The sequence below is a fragment of the Dipteris shenzhenensis genome, chromosome 6, assembly GCF_047967505.1.
Source record: "Dipteris shenzhenensis isolate YYH24624 ecotype China chromosome 6, Dip_SZ_1.0, whole genome shotgun sequence".
In the NCBI taxonomy this organism is placed as follows: Eukaryota; Viridiplantae; Streptophyta; class Polypodiopsida; order Gleicheniales; family Dipteridaceae; genus Dipteris; species Dipteris shenzhenensis.
Genome location: NC_141601.1, coordinates 39,744,879 through 39,760,115, shown reverse-complemented (window position 1 = coordinate 39,760,115; position 15,237 = coordinate 39,744,879). Strand labels below are relative to the sequence as shown.

At 47.0% G+C, this 15,237-nt stretch overlaps 1 protein-coding gene across 2 annotated transcripts in view; it reads left to right on the top strand.

The window, feature by feature from the left end:
- LOC147901162 (cytochrome-c oxidase/ electron carrier) overlaps positions 1–15,237 on the top strand; it is a 28,561-nt gene that overhangs the window by 1,887 nt on the left and 11,437 nt on the right. The gene's annotated exons all lie outside the window — the stretch shown is intronic.

Genomic DNA, 15,237 nt, shown 5'->3' with positions numbered 1-15,237 from the left:
TGCATGTCAACCACTAGATGAGAAGACGGAGCACTCTTATAAAATCTGCTCCCTTCCTTGGCTTATAATAACCTAATGGCTACTATAATCCTTTTTAGGCATAAACAGCCCCGCCTTATTTCCTTTGTTCTTTCAATTGTTCTATAAAGAATGTTAATTTTTCAGATTGGATATATTCTAGTCTTATACCTAGATGAATCCAGGAACATTCCCAAACTCATCCTCTAAAAACACAACATGGTGCAGTTTCAATCTCATGATAGTCACTCACAAGGTTGAAAACCATAAACTCCATCATGCATAGCAGGGACTAGCTACTATGACATCCCCACTGACGTCATCAGTGCCCAACAGTGGGTGTAGACCATAGTATAAAAATATGCTCTCACACATACAAATCCACACACCCACACATACTTGAGCATCCATTTATACAAAGTCTTCGTACTGAGTTTCTGTCGGCACTCCGGAGGTGAAGGGCAGACTTATGAAGGTATATATGAACAGCCCCCCCTACACTAATATGGAGTTGGCTTTGCTTCTCTCACAAGCCCATCTCTTGAATTAAAACCAAGCATGCCACAAAATCCCAATCCACTCTCCAAATTTAAGTCGGCCTACCCAAGAAAAGTATAAAGCCCATGATTTTTGCAAAGACCCAATATATGAGATCGTAATTAGCCATGCCAGCACCTTGTTGTCTCCTCCTTTACCAAGCGCAGCCTCATCTTGCTGCATGGTAAGTGAAGGCCCATGCACTATCAGGCACAGGGACGTGAATTTCATGTGCAAATAACCCCGCGGGCAACCCTGTGGATATTTTGGCCATGGGGGATTGGCCAAGAGGAAGTGCTAACTTCCTAGCTGTACGGCCTGGTTTCTGCATACGGACTGTTTTCCAGCTGTACATCTGCTTCTGCTGTTGGCATGCATCCCAAGGAGGTAATCGCAGCTGTATGGACCTGTACAGACAGTCCCATACAGCTGTACGGATCTGTATGGGAGAGATCCCTGCCTTTCTGCTGCTGTATGGACCAATTGCAACCATCTGGTGGACTTTCCCCTTTGCAGAAACAACTCTTTTTTTCTGTTTTTGGCCTCTTCACCCTTGAGCCTTGCTCGTCTCTCCCTTCTCAGCTCCCAGTTTCTTCATATCTCTCCCTTTCTCTCTTCTTGCCTGGAAGCCATCTATGCACTGCTGGGAGCCTGGATAGAGGATAGGTGCGAGGGCAGAGCTTGCCCCTCTTCCGCGGACAGCGGGTACAGTAGTTTGGTTTCCTTTTTGGTTTTGCATTTGCAATCTTTGGAGCTTGTTGCTGTGCATTTTGGGTTTGGAGTTCTTTCTGGGCCCTACAGGCTGTAAGTAGACACCAAGTCACAGAGGGTATGCCTGGTTGGTGCTAGAGAGACAGTTTGGTTGCAGTTTTATGCCTTGAGGCCTTTTGAGCACTATTTGGTACTTGCTTTTGATGCATTGCCACTTTCAGTGGAGCACAGTCAGTGTTTGTTGTAAAAGCAGATTCCTTTTCCAAAGAATTAAATAAATACTGAAAGGAGCGCCAAAGCATTTGGGGCCGGTGGGTGTCTCATATCTGATTTCATTGAGCAGGGGCATTCTAGCCTCCATCTGGTATCTTTGCAAGTTTATTTTAGTGGTTTCATTGTAATTAAGTGACTGGAAGTTATGGGATATGGCTGTAAATGATGTAGTTATCAGTTTAGTTACGGTACACTACCCTTTAGATATTTGAAGGCCAGTTTCAGCGGTTCCATTGCTAGGATTGTCACCATCTTTTTACAAAGGTGAGCCCTGATACTGTTGGGTGAAGAAAGCCCCCCATTGCATCCTTGTTACAGCCATAAAAACAGCAAGCATGTCACACCGTGAGAGGTCATTGACTATCTCTGAGCAGGAGGAAGACAAGAGGTCGGACAGCTTTGAGGAGGGGCAAAACACAATGAGGGTAAAGAAGGGCAGGATGGTGAGGGACCGCATGTTCTTTCGGGGCATGCCAGTGAGGTATCCCAAGATGAAGCTGAAGAACTAGATGCAGAAGCCCTCTTCAAGATGAAATTGGCAAGTGTAGTGGGCACTTTGACACAATTGAGCTAGAGTCTGGCTAACATTTTGAATGCCCTGTTAGAGACTCACTGTGCCCACCTATGAGCCCCCGATTTGAGGGGACAAGGGGCAGTGAGAGGTAGGAGGGCTGGGAAAGAGAGACCCAGGCTGACATCATAGGCAACCAGCACACGGGCTGGTTGCTGCCTGCAACAGCAGAGAAATAGGGGGGCCTTGTGCCTCCCTTGGAGGCGTCTACAGTCCCATGGACTGGCTGCACAGGGCACCCTTTTATAGGGGCCTGTGGCAGGGCCAGTCGGCCCAACCAGGGCCAACCCTGGTCGGATTTCCAGGGCAGTCTGGTTGGCCACCAGACAGGGTACCGACCCTGCTGGTCGGCCAACCCATAGGGCATGGGCAGTGCCTATAAAAGGCCCACTCCTTGTTTCATTCCAGCATCCAGTGCAGGACAGAAAGCCTCCTTCCTAGGCTGTGCTGTGCACTCAGAGCTGGTTCCGTTTGACAGAGAGAGTTCCATCAGTTCTCCTCAGCTTTTGGCTGAGTTTTGTATTGCTCCCTTGGAGCCAGTTTCTGCCCACCATCCGGTGGATGAATATACTCTTTCTCTCTCTCCGTTTAAGTTCTCTGAGTGAGTGTTTATTACATCTGTGATCAGTTATCTGAGTTGAGTGTGTGGAAGAGTGGGAGAGATCTTGGGTGGAGGTTTGAGTGATTCATTCCCTCCTATTCTCCAACATGGTATTAGAGCCATAGGCTCTCAACTCTTCCTCATCAAAGCACTCTCTGAAGGAAGGAATCCCTTGGTAGTAAGGCGATTCTGTTTTCAGCTAGCACGGGAGGTCAGTACATTTATTTCTATTTCAGTTATTCAGTTTGCTATTCACCGAGATGGATCAGCGTTCAGAAAAGCCTCTACACCCATTGCTCGTCCTTCCTCCTTCTCCAGTCATCTTCCTTCTTCATTTATCCCCAATTTGGGTGAAGCTGGAAAGCTCAATGGGACGAACTATCCAATCTGGAAAGTCAAGATCCGAAGCCATCTGTTGGCACGGAAGTTGTGGAAGATTGTGAATGGGACTAAAGAGAAGCCGGGGGACATTGTGGACAAAAGAGGTGAAGTTTTAGTTGAAGCAGATGCGGATGAACTCTGTGCATGGGAGGAGAGGGATGCTCAAGCCTTAGCAATGCTTATTGGCACAACAGCAGATGCTGTGATTCCTCATATCCAGTTGGCAGAGACGTCTTCAGAGGCATGGGCCATACTGAAGGAGCTGTATGAAACCGATAATACAGCCCGTATCATTACTCTTCAACATCAGCTTTATAATCTTGATATGAATGAGGGTGATAGTGTGCATGATCATCTGACAAAGGTGAAAGTCGTGCGGGACCAGCTCGCAACAGTTGGTCAGAAGGTGGACACGAGTCAATTGGCATTGCTCACATTCCACAAGTTGCCACGGAGTTTCAAAAGTTTTGTGACTACGGTCACTGCGGGTCAACGGACTAAGCCAATCACCTTTGAGGGGCTTGGCCCACTCCTACTTCAAGAGGAGGCTCGAGAGAAACTCTTTACGCAAACTGACGAGAAGGCATTAGTGGCCAAAGACAAGCCTGGAAAAGGCAAGCCAAAGGATTCCAAGAAGTCAGAGGATGCTGAACGCAAGAAGAAAATGAAGTGCTGTTACTGTGAAAAGCTTGGCCACTCCGCCAAAGAATGCCGAAAGAAGAAGGCGGATCAAAAGTGGAAGAGAGAAGCCAAGAACAAAGAAGAGCCTAAGAATGATTCTGTCAATGTGACGACTGGACAGTTATTTTTAATCAGTGAACATTGTTCAACATATGCAGTCAATGAAGGTAAAGAGGGTTGGTATGTTGACAGCGGTGCTTCCAAGCATATGTCCAACAGAAGGACTTGGTTCAAAACCATGGAAAGTACACACCCGGATTCCAAAGTTTATGTCGGGGATAGCCGGATGTGTCCTGTGAAGGGCATCGGTAGCATTCCTTTCATTACAACGGCGGGTGAGGAGAAGGATATCTCTGGAGTACTTTATGTAACCAACCTTTGCAAGAATTTACTGTCTGTAAGTCAGATGGACAAAAACAACATGGCAATTCTCTTTCAAGATGGCAAGGTCACTGTGACATCCAAAGGAAATGGGCAGATGGTGGCTCAAGGCATTGAAGAGAATGGACTGTATCGTCTCAGTGCAATGTTGGTTCATGAAGACAACGGAAAGTCCAAACTTTGGCATGAGCGCTTCGGTCATGTCAGCTATGGAATCTTGGCTGAAATATCAAAGTCGAAGATGGTGGATGGACTTCCACCAATTACAGGCAAGGATGATGTTTGTAGGGCTTGTCTAGAAGGCAAGCAGCACAGGGATAAGTTCCCACAAGTGGCCTTGTTTCGGGCCAGCAAACCACTTGAGTTGGTTCACACCAACATTTGTGGTCCAATGTCTACAGCATCGTGGGTAGGATCCAGGTACTCACTTTTCTTTGTGGATGATTTCAGTAGAATGACCTGGGTATATTGTTTGGCTAAAAAGTCTCAGGCTTTCGAGAAGTCCAAAGACTGGAAGGCCAGAGTTGAAAAGGAGACAGGGGAGGATGTCAAGACATTCCGCACAGACAGGGGGGGAGAATTCACCTCAAATGAGTTCAACACATTTTGTCGCAAGCATGGGATCAAGCGACAACTCACCACCGCACATACTTCTTAGCAAAACGGGGTAGCCGAGAGGAAGCATAGAACCACCACAGAGACAGGGCTTGCTATGCTCTGAGGGATGAACCTTTCTAAAGCCTATTGGAGTGAAGCTATCAATACAGCCGTACACATTCTCAACCGGACCAAGACGAAGGCCGTCAAGGACAAGACTCCATACGAGGCATTTTATGGTAAGAAGCCCTCTATCACTCATCTTCGCATTTTTGGTTCTAACGCATGGGTGCATGTGCACAAGGAAGACAGGACCAAGCTTGATTCCCGGAGCAGAAAATGTATCTTTGTTGGGTATAGCGAAGAATCCAAGGCCTACCGCCTCTTCGACCCAGTAAAGAAGCAAATCCTTATCAGTCAGGATGTTGTCTTCAAGGAAAAGGAACCTGAACCCTAGGAGGAGTTCAACCCTCGAACCCACCCCGACCGAGGTTGACCATCCAAGAGGTGGCAAAATCAGAAGCTGATGTTCCACAAGATACTCAGGAAGAGCAGGATGTTCCAAAAGAAGTTTCTGTTCCTCCTCCCACAGAGAAGTAGAAAAGGTTGCCCCAATGGTACCTACAGACATTGGAAGAGTCTCGGGTCACCGAATTACGTGAGAGTAGCAGTTCCGGATTGCGGCGGTCTCAACGTCTTCAAAAGACCCCATCCGTGAATTTTGTGTTGGTGGCTCAGCTAGATGAGCCAAGGACCTTTGAGGAGGCGAAGGACAATCTAGAATGGCAGGCTGCCATGAAGGCAGAGATGGATGCTATCCTGAAGAACAATACCTGGGACTTAGTGGCCAGGCCCCCGCGACGGAAAGTCATCAGCACTAAGTGGGTATACAAACTTAAATACGAATCAGATGGCAGCTTGAATAAGTATAAAGCAAGGTTAGTGGTGAAAGGTTTTGCTCAAACTGAAGGCATGGATTTTGATGAAACTTTTGCTCCCACAGCCCGCATGGTAACTATCCGGACAGTGATTGCCCTTGCTGCCCAATTCCAGTGGCCTATTTTTCAAATGGATGTGAAGTCTGCATTCCTTAATGGAACCCTGGAGGAGGAGGTATACGTGGAGCAGCCACCGGGCTTTCAAGATCCAGGGTTCCCATCAAAGGTCTGCAGGTTGAAGAAGGCGTTATACGGGCTGAAACAGGCCCCCAGAGCTTGGTACCAAAGGATTGATATATTCTCTCAGAAGATAGGGCTTAGTCGAAGCCTTTACCTGTTCATTGAGAAGGGATTGTGACTGGTACTCATCCTCTATGTTGATGATCTTATCTTGACAGGTGATCATGTCAAGAAGATTTCACAGGTCAAGGAGCTACTCATGTCTGAGTTTGAGATGACTGACCTTGGGTTATTACATTACTTCCTTGGGATTGAAGTAAAGCAGGCCAAAGACAGGATCTTCATTTCATAGGAGAAATATTGCAGAGAACTTCTGAAGAGATTTCAGATGAAGGATTGCAGGACAGCATTAACTCCCATGGAGGTCGGGCTCAAGCTAAGTGTTAAGGGCGTCCAAATGCTTCTGTAATCCCTTGGCCAATGAAGTAAAGCAGGCCAAAGACAGGATCTTCATTTCATAGGAGAAATATTGCAGAGAACTTCTGAAGAGATTTCAGATGGAGGATTGCAGGACAGCATTAACTTTATGGAGGTCGGGCTCAAGCTAAGTGTTAAGGGCGTCCAGATGCTTCTGTAATCCCTTGGCCGATGAAGATAGAAGAACTATGTCGTCGGCATATAGTAATATCTGAATCAAGAGGTCAGCCAATGGTGAGCCCTCTCCACCCAGTCGGTCTAGGAAGGATGTAATCTAATCGATGTAGAGTCCAAAGAGGGTCGGCAAGAGAGGGCAACCCTGCTTCACCCCAATCGTGCTCTCAACCCAATCTGATATAACTCCTAGGGCTCGGACTCTTCCTCTGACCGACTCATATAGGCTCATAACCCCCCAAATCAATGTCTTTGGGATCTGCAGCTCGTGCAATCTTGTGATGAGACGGGCTCGTGGGACAATGTCGAAGGCCTTCCGAAAGTCTACAAAACGAGCGTATACTTTCCGGTGTCAGGCTTTGGCTTCCTCGATGATGGTCCGCAAAGTAAAGATATGATCCAAAGTGGAGTGCTGTCTCCGGAAACCTGCCTGCCCTAGTGCTCGCTGCCCATGGAGCTCTATGTGGTTGTTAAGTACCCTTTCTAATACTAACCCATAGATCTTGGCCAATGTGTGGCCAATCATGAGAGTGCGATAGTTCCCCTTGTCCATAGGATCCCTTGCTTTGTGTATCGAGACTGTGGTGGTGGTGCACCAAGTATGTGGGAAGTCGTGGCATACTGCGTGATTAAACATCCGTGCTAGGATCGGGGCTAAAACCTCATGGCCATGTGCAAAGTGCTCCGTCCGTAGTCCCTCATGATCTTGTGCCTTCTGATTATTCAGCCATTGCAGTGCATCCTGTATATTCCGTGTAGTGAATAGATAACAATGCGTGGGCCTCGGCATAGATGACATATCGGGCTGAGCCAGATCGGGGACATCATATAGGGAGCATGCATAAGTGTGCCACGTAGATGGGTCCGTGATAGGGATAGGCAGCTTCCTCTCTATCAGGAACCCCCATCCAGTAGTGGGGTCACCCCCTCAAAATGAGCTGATGATATCCTCCATTCTGTGTGAAAGGAAAGCTCATCTCTTACTACGTGTCAGTCGTCGGAAGATCCTCTGTGCCTCATGTGTAGGTATGTGACCTAATGCCTGTTCCCGTGTGAAGTGTGCTCTGGCAGCCCTGCACTCATCATCAAACCATGAGTTATGTGGCATCTTCCCCTCACGTGCCTATTTGGGTCGGGTCATGGGGAAGGATTTACTGGCAACATCTCGTATGACGGTAACAAGTGTGTCTGAGGCCTGAGTCAAATCCAAGTCTCCGCGATGTCTGAGTAAGTCAGAGAGCTCTCTAGCCAAAAGACTAGTGTAGACTGGAATGAGGGCTCGATTAAAATGAACCTAGGTGCATGGCTGTCTCTGGGGGCACCAATCTATGTGAGGTATAACGGCTGATATACTGAATGCCAAATATGTGTGATCGGCTCCAAGTGGTGGTGGAGGCACCGTGAAGTCAAATATCCTCGATGTGATAGTGAGCCGAAGAGATAGTCTACTGTACTTGTTCCCCCTCCGTGTGGAAAGCATGTGAGTCCTCCTGATGATGGCCATCGCTGGAGACCGTTATATATGATCAAATCATGTATCGCACCTAGATCAAGTAACTGTCTCCCGCATTCTGTCACATTCGGGGCATTTGCGAAATGTCTCAGTATCCCCATTTCGGTGGCATCTAGCTCTGGAATCATGTGAGGGTCCCTCTCATGTGTGAAATCTAGTAGCCCCACCCGTAGATCCCCTATACGTGCATTGAAGTCCCCTAGAAGGAGAATGTCCCCAATTCTAGAGAATTCAATGGTGTCATCATGGATCGTCTCAAATGGGTTATGTCTGTCTGTCATGACCTCAGCTGCATAAGGGGAACCCTCTGGCGGAAAGTAACATACTGCTATGTAAAGTGCACGGGCCCCTGGTGGCTGTAATCGTATCCACATGTATCGTGCATGCTCCTCTCTCTATACTACGGATGTGCATGGTCTCAGATGTGCTTTGAATAGGACAGCTACCCCTCGTGATCCACAGACTCTGTTCCTTCTCCGGGTTTCTTTCCTATGGGTCGACTCGCATGTGTAGCCCACCACATCGGGCAGCCCTCTCTCTGGGCTCTCATGTGTCTCTATGTAAAAAATAACATCTCGGTCAGCATATGTCTCTAGGAACCCCCTTGGATCAGACCAAAGCGTGCCATTGCAATTCCATACAGCCATGCGTAGTTGTTCTAAGTCTCTTCCTCCATCAGTTAGACACTGTCATTTATTGTCTTTCACTATCTCCTTGCCCTTCTTGTCACAGTTGGCATTGCTCACTTCTCCACTTGTCCCCTCTTTGCTGTCATTTCTGCTCAGTTCTCCACTTGTCCCCTCTTTGCTGTCATTTCTGTCCCGAATAATGATTTTTCCATCTCGGTACACAGCCCACTTTCCTTCTTGTCTCGCAGCCATAACCTTGACCATGCCCTCTTTTCTATGTTCTTGCTGTAGTAGTGTTAGGTCATCATCTAGAAAGATTCTAGTCCCCTTCAATCGTGCCCTCACCTCTAGGAGATTGGATCTGTCTGTGGCTGTCCTCATTTTGATAACCATAGGTCTCTTGGGCATGTCTTCTTGCCCAACGCGCCAGGCTGAATGTCATGTGAGATTTATCTCCATTTTCTCAAATAAGGATTTTGCATCTCCCATTGGAGTGTCTCCTACATCTAACCCTCGCACTAGTACATTCAATGCTTTGCTATGCCGTCTCTTTTCCTCCTCCAGGGTTTCAGAAATTAGCTCCCTCTTGGGGGCTGTTGTACCCTTTTTGACCACATCCTTCCATGCTAGCATGTCAGCCTTCCCCTTTGTGATTTGCTGTGTAATTTCAGTGTGTTTTCCACTAACATTGGCCTGTAGTGCCTTCATTTCCTTCCTTAGTTGGGCATTTTCAGATTTCAGCTCAATGATGAGTTTATCATTCTCCCCTGATGATCCTGCATGGTTCTCCTTTTGCTTCTCTAATTTCTTGATTTGTACCCAGAGTGAATTCAGCTCATCATGGATAGATGATTGAATCTCCCCTTCTTCCATTGTATGCCTTGATTTCAGTGACTCATTTTCCTCTTGAAGCTTTTGGAGGTGTTCTTGTAATTCATGTATTTTTGAGGCATTCAGGTCTATTTCAGTTTGCATATTTCCTATCATAGTTTTCATGGACGTTTGCATTTCAGTGTGCCATTTGCTCATCTGGAGTTCATTTTCTGCTTCATATTTTTTGCCTTGCATTTCCCAATCAGCATATATGGATCCCTTCTTTTGTAGTGATTCAGTATCACTCTCAAGCATTTTGACAACCTCCTTTATTGCATTCATGCATCCTTTTGTATTGGCATCTGAAATGTTTTGCCCCTTGGCCCAAATGGCATTGATCTTTCTGTCTCTTTCCCCTCGTGTCTTTCTGTCCGGGCTTTCCATGATGTATATATTTCTTCACATGAATCAAATCAAATCAAATTAAATAAGATGAATGATTCAGCCGAAGCAGATTGAGGGGGGGGGGAGGGGGGGGCTTCCTGGTGATGCAATCAGCTGCGCTGTTGTGCTGCTATCGGTGGCGCTGCTGTAGGTGGCGCAGCTGCTGCTCAATGGCACTGGCGCTGCTGTAGGTGGTGCAGCTGCTGCTCAATGGCGCTGGCATTGCTGGTGCTGCTGTAGGTGGCACAGCTGCTGGCAGCGCAGGGCAGCCGCGCTGCCTTAGGCAGCTGTCTTGAGCAGCTACTAGCAGCTGCTAGTAGCTGCTATTAGCAGCGGGTCAGCGACCCACTGGGCAGGCAGCAGAACCAGCGCAACAGCAGCGGTACATGCAGGCGGTGCAGCCCCAGCAGGGGGAGAGAGAGAGAGAGAGAGAGAGAGAGAGAGAGCAGGCCTCACACACACCACATTGAGAGGGAGAGAAAGACACAAGAGAACTGCAAGTGATTCCTGGCAAAAGCCCCGCTACTACAACTGGGGTAAAACCTCTACACAACAGGCTGCTCAAGAGCTCCACAAGACGGCGCAACAACCCCAACCACTGGATGCACACGGGGGTGGAAGAACTGCTCCACAACCCTGCTCCAGAACTGCACAACCGGGGCTGGAAGGACTGCTCCAGCAAGTGCACTACGAGCTGGAAGAACTTCTCCAGCTGATGATTAAATGAGGGCTGAGGGGGGGGCCTATATATATCCCCCCAGCCCCTCCCTAGTCGGGTAGAGCAGGCTGGCCGACCAGCCTGCATAGTGGCCGACCCACCAGGCCATCTGGCCAACCCCCCTCCAGCCTACAAAGGGGCTGCACACAGCCCTATATAGGGGCGCCCCTCACAGCCTAGGGAGCCAACCTAGCAGCTAGGGGGCCGACCCCCTTAAAACTCATTGATTCTGCAAACCAACAAGTATTAGGCAGCATGACCCCTTAGGATTGAGCTAGTGAGCTCACCACCCAGCCATATGCTCATAATCTCAAGCCACCTCTGAGCCTAAGGTCGACATCATTGTGGAAGCTAGTTTGACTGAGGGTTGGGTCATATTTCCCATACCACATGCCTCTTTCATTAGCCTACTACTCCTTAGGTCAACATGTCCTATGGTCTCTAGGAATACCTTCTTCCAAGACACCCATAAATTGAGTCCATGGTTTATATTTATAAGCCTAGGTCCTACTATTCTTAGCATCCAACCCCTATTTTAAGAGGCATCACTGGAGTAGCCTGCTTTTCCATGAAAGTCTGGTGTAGTACTCATATTAGAGCTACCTAGCCATATTCATGGATGATGACGTCTGGATATGCATACTCATCTCACTTTTCCAAGCTTAGGGACCCCTCGAGTATGCTTACAAATTGAGGTGAGATCTTGAGGCATAGACCAAGGTTTTTTTATCATATAGTTGGTTGATTTCTCCTTGCTCAGGTGGCCTTCATTTTGACAAATGGAGGGGACCATCCAGAAGAGTCATGACAGTATGATGCTGGAGTACCCCATTACTGCAAGAGGGCTAGATGGTCAAAGATGGATCGTATACAATCCAAAGGCAACTTCTATGACACCTCCCCCGCTGAGTTTGCCTCCCCCGCTGAGTTTGACAAAGCCACTTGATATGATTGGGATGTGGAGAGAGACTAAGAGTTGGATGGGACTATTGGCTACCTTTGGCTGGTATAATCCTTATACATATATGTATTATTGAACGGGGGGAGCCAACCAAACAGGCCATAGCAAAGCCCCACAAGAAATCTAATACTAAATTAAGGGAAGGACCAGCTGACAAGGACATGGCCCCGCCAAACATAGCACTTCCCCTCCAGTGCCGTTGAAAACTAGCGTTTTCCTATTAGAGGTTAACATCTCCTGATGTCACCTAGAGAGAGGGCCTTGCTTGTGGTTGTGCCCGCCCCCGTGAGAGTAGGTTAGAGTGGCTGTCCAGGGCCTCTTGCACGTTGCCACGGAGGCCATGGAGGTTCCCAGGAGGGGTGTGGAGGAGTGTAGCTAGATCTGCCCTGAGGGGCTGCATGGATGTGCCCTTATAGGTGCCCCACGTGAGGGCTGGAGAGCCGAGGGTGGGGTCGGCCTCCTTGGCTAGGGACAGCCCCTTTTTTTGGGGGGGGGGGGTGCCCTCTTTATAGGGCCATATGCAGCCCTAGCAGTGGGTCGGCCCACACTTGCTGGTCGGCCCTACAGTTGGGCTGAGTCGGCCCCCCCTAGGCATAGAGGGGTGTGCCCTTTTATAGGGCTGTATGCCTCATGAGCTTGCAGGCTGGTCAGCCAGCCTGCTGTACCCGACTAGGGAGGGGCTGGGGGGCTATATATAAGCCCCCCTTCAGCCCTCTTTTTATCATCGGGTGGAGCAGCATTGCCAGCTCAGTTGTGCAGTTCTGGAGCAGCTTTGCCTGCCTTGTAGAGGAGAGCTAGGGGAGAGTTGTGGAGCAGTTCATCCACTCCTCTATGTGCCTCCCGTGTTCGTGGTTGTTGAGCTGTTTGTTTGAGCTCTTGAGCAGCCCGTTGGTTCCGAGGTTTCCCCCCAGTTGTAGCGGGGTTTTCTCCAGAGATCACTTGCAGTTCTCCTTTCTCTCCTTCTCAGTGTGGTGTGTGTGTGAGGCATGCTCTCTCTCTCTCTCTCTCTCTCTCTCTCTCTCTCTCTCGCGCGCGAATGATTGCAGGCACACCAACACTAGGAACTGGAAAACTCGAAATATATTGTTTGATGCATATGTAGTGCAGACAGTATTATATGGAGTGGAAGTATGGGGAGGCAGCATTTCAGCCTCTACATGGAATGATATTGAGAAAATGCAAAAAGCTCTCCTAAGGAGACACCTTGGTGTCAAACCCACTACTCCATACTCAATACTTCTGTTGGAAACGGGAAGAAGACCAATTGAATTTCATGCATTGATTAGAGTTGTTAGAGGTGCAGCAAATGCAACCTGATAGGCTGCCTCATAAAGCATGGAATGCCAGCACAAAGCTTCAAAAGAACTACAAAAGTAAGGTCATTTGCACAGGATGGGCAACCGACATAAGAAAATGGTTCAGCAGATGGAAAGTGGAAGCATATTTGATCATGCCGCCTGAAAAGGTCAACATGCAAGAGTTTCAACTATCTTTACTGAGCACTTTGCGGAATCACTGGTTGACAAGTGAAAAGAGGGTAAAGCTGGAATATTACCAAGACAACATAAATCCCACATACATGTCCATAGAGACTCATGCTCAGTCTTATATTAGCACACCTATCCCCCTTCTATATCGCAGAAACATCGCCAGGTTCCGTACCAGATCTCATACATTTGCCATTGAGCAGGGAGCTTGGATACACCAGCCTAGACATGCTAGAGTCTGTACCCTTTGTGACATGCAAACAGTTGAGACAGAGGCACATGTAGCTCTACAGTGCCCCCGATATGCACATATCAGGGAGGACTATCAGCAGATACTGGGGGACTCCGCTAAGTTGACATCAGTTCTCTCCACTGCCTCTCGGGCAGCATTGGGATCTTTTGTCACTCGTCTTTTTACCTGTCGTCAGGAACTCATAGACTCTTGACCTCTCTCCTTGAGGAGACTCTTTTTACATTGTATCGAGACGGGTCCCGTGGGTCATTTTTGGCCCCCCGAGGACGCTAATTAACTCTTTCTTCTTCTTCTTCTTCTTCTCTCTCTCTCCGTTCATTTCCACTGCACTTCTCATAGTTCCCTGTAAGGAGAAGCGCTATGCGCCCCACCTACAGCGAGCAAGAAAGCCCAGGGGGAAAGCACGCTCCAAAGGAGTGCTGAAGTACTTTCCCCGCCCTGCTGAGCCCTCTCTGGTTTTCCCGCGCAGCAGCTGTTGGGGTTCCTCTTTCGCTGGCCACCATTTGGAGCTTCTCAATGTAGTGATTTGATCACTTTACTAATACACAAGTATAATCCAAGAAAAATAATGAAAAAATTATGCACAATCTTAGATATGAAGTCTTTTATCTATGGTGTATCAGCCTTAGGCATGTTTAGAATGATTGAACACAGGCTGAAAACAAAAAGGGGGGAACTGAACAGCCCGTTTTTCTTTTAGTTTCAAAAGAGAGGTTGATTGAATATGCATGTGCTTTCTAAGTTAGGAATGTAATTTTGCATCTTTGTAGGAAGCAATACGAAAGTGTAAGAGGTTCATTTAGTTTTTTATGTTTTAAATAATTCATTCATTCTATAAATTCTTTCTTTCATTTCTACATATGAGAGAGGGAGAGAGAGATTTAATTCCTGTTTTTTTGCTTGATTTTGTTTCTTGATTTGTTTGTTTATTTTTGCTTAGTCACCTTCTTCCTTTCTGCTTCCTTTCTTGTTTTCTTTCTTTTTTGTTTATTTGACGTAGCATTGGGTTTGCCCAAGAGACTCTGCTGGAATTTAGAAACACCGAGTATAGCTGCTTATGCTTGGGCATTGATGACAACATAAGTGTTGCTTTGCTTGCCAAGTATGTTTCCCTTTTGTTTTTCAAAAAAAATTTGTTACCTCATTTTTCTTCTCTTTCGTTTTCTCTTTTATTTTCTTTGTAGGATTTTGGACTTTAGAACAACAAAAAATCTAAATTTGTACAATTGGATATATTCTAGTCTTACAAAGGTATATATTTTTTTGTGTCATTTATATATACCTCTAGAATATATCCAGTTCTACAAATTCAGATTTTTGTTGATCTAAGGTCCAAAATTATACAATGAAAATAAAAGAGAAAACGAAAGAGAAAAAAAATGAGCCTACACCCCCCCCTCTCTCCACAACCCAAAAAAAAAGGGGGGGGGGGGAGACGTCTATACCTAGCAAGCAAAGCAACAATTATGTCGTCATCAGTGCTCGAGCATAAGCAGGTATATTTTGTGCCATTTTTTGCTTGGAGACTGCGATTGTTGTATAGAACTCATCATTAATAGTGTGAATAGTATCATACACCCTCCTGTCCTTGAGCAGAGGCTGAAAAAATTTGTTGAAATGCAGCATCATTTCTAGAATTTCTGAATGTGTAGATATATTGTAACATGAAAGAAGGCACCAAAGAATTTTTAGCAAGAGAGCATGCCAAATCCATGAGTGCAGTAGTCAAGTGCAGAATTGCCTTGATTGCAGACCTTTTAAGATTGTGCATGAACTCATTCTAGTAAGAGGGTGAGTGTGCAGCGTGAAATTTGGCCTAGCTTATATGTTTGGTCCTTTTAGTATTTTGGCCCATTGCTGAGAAGATTGACAGCATAGGTGCTATGGTTGATGAGAGTA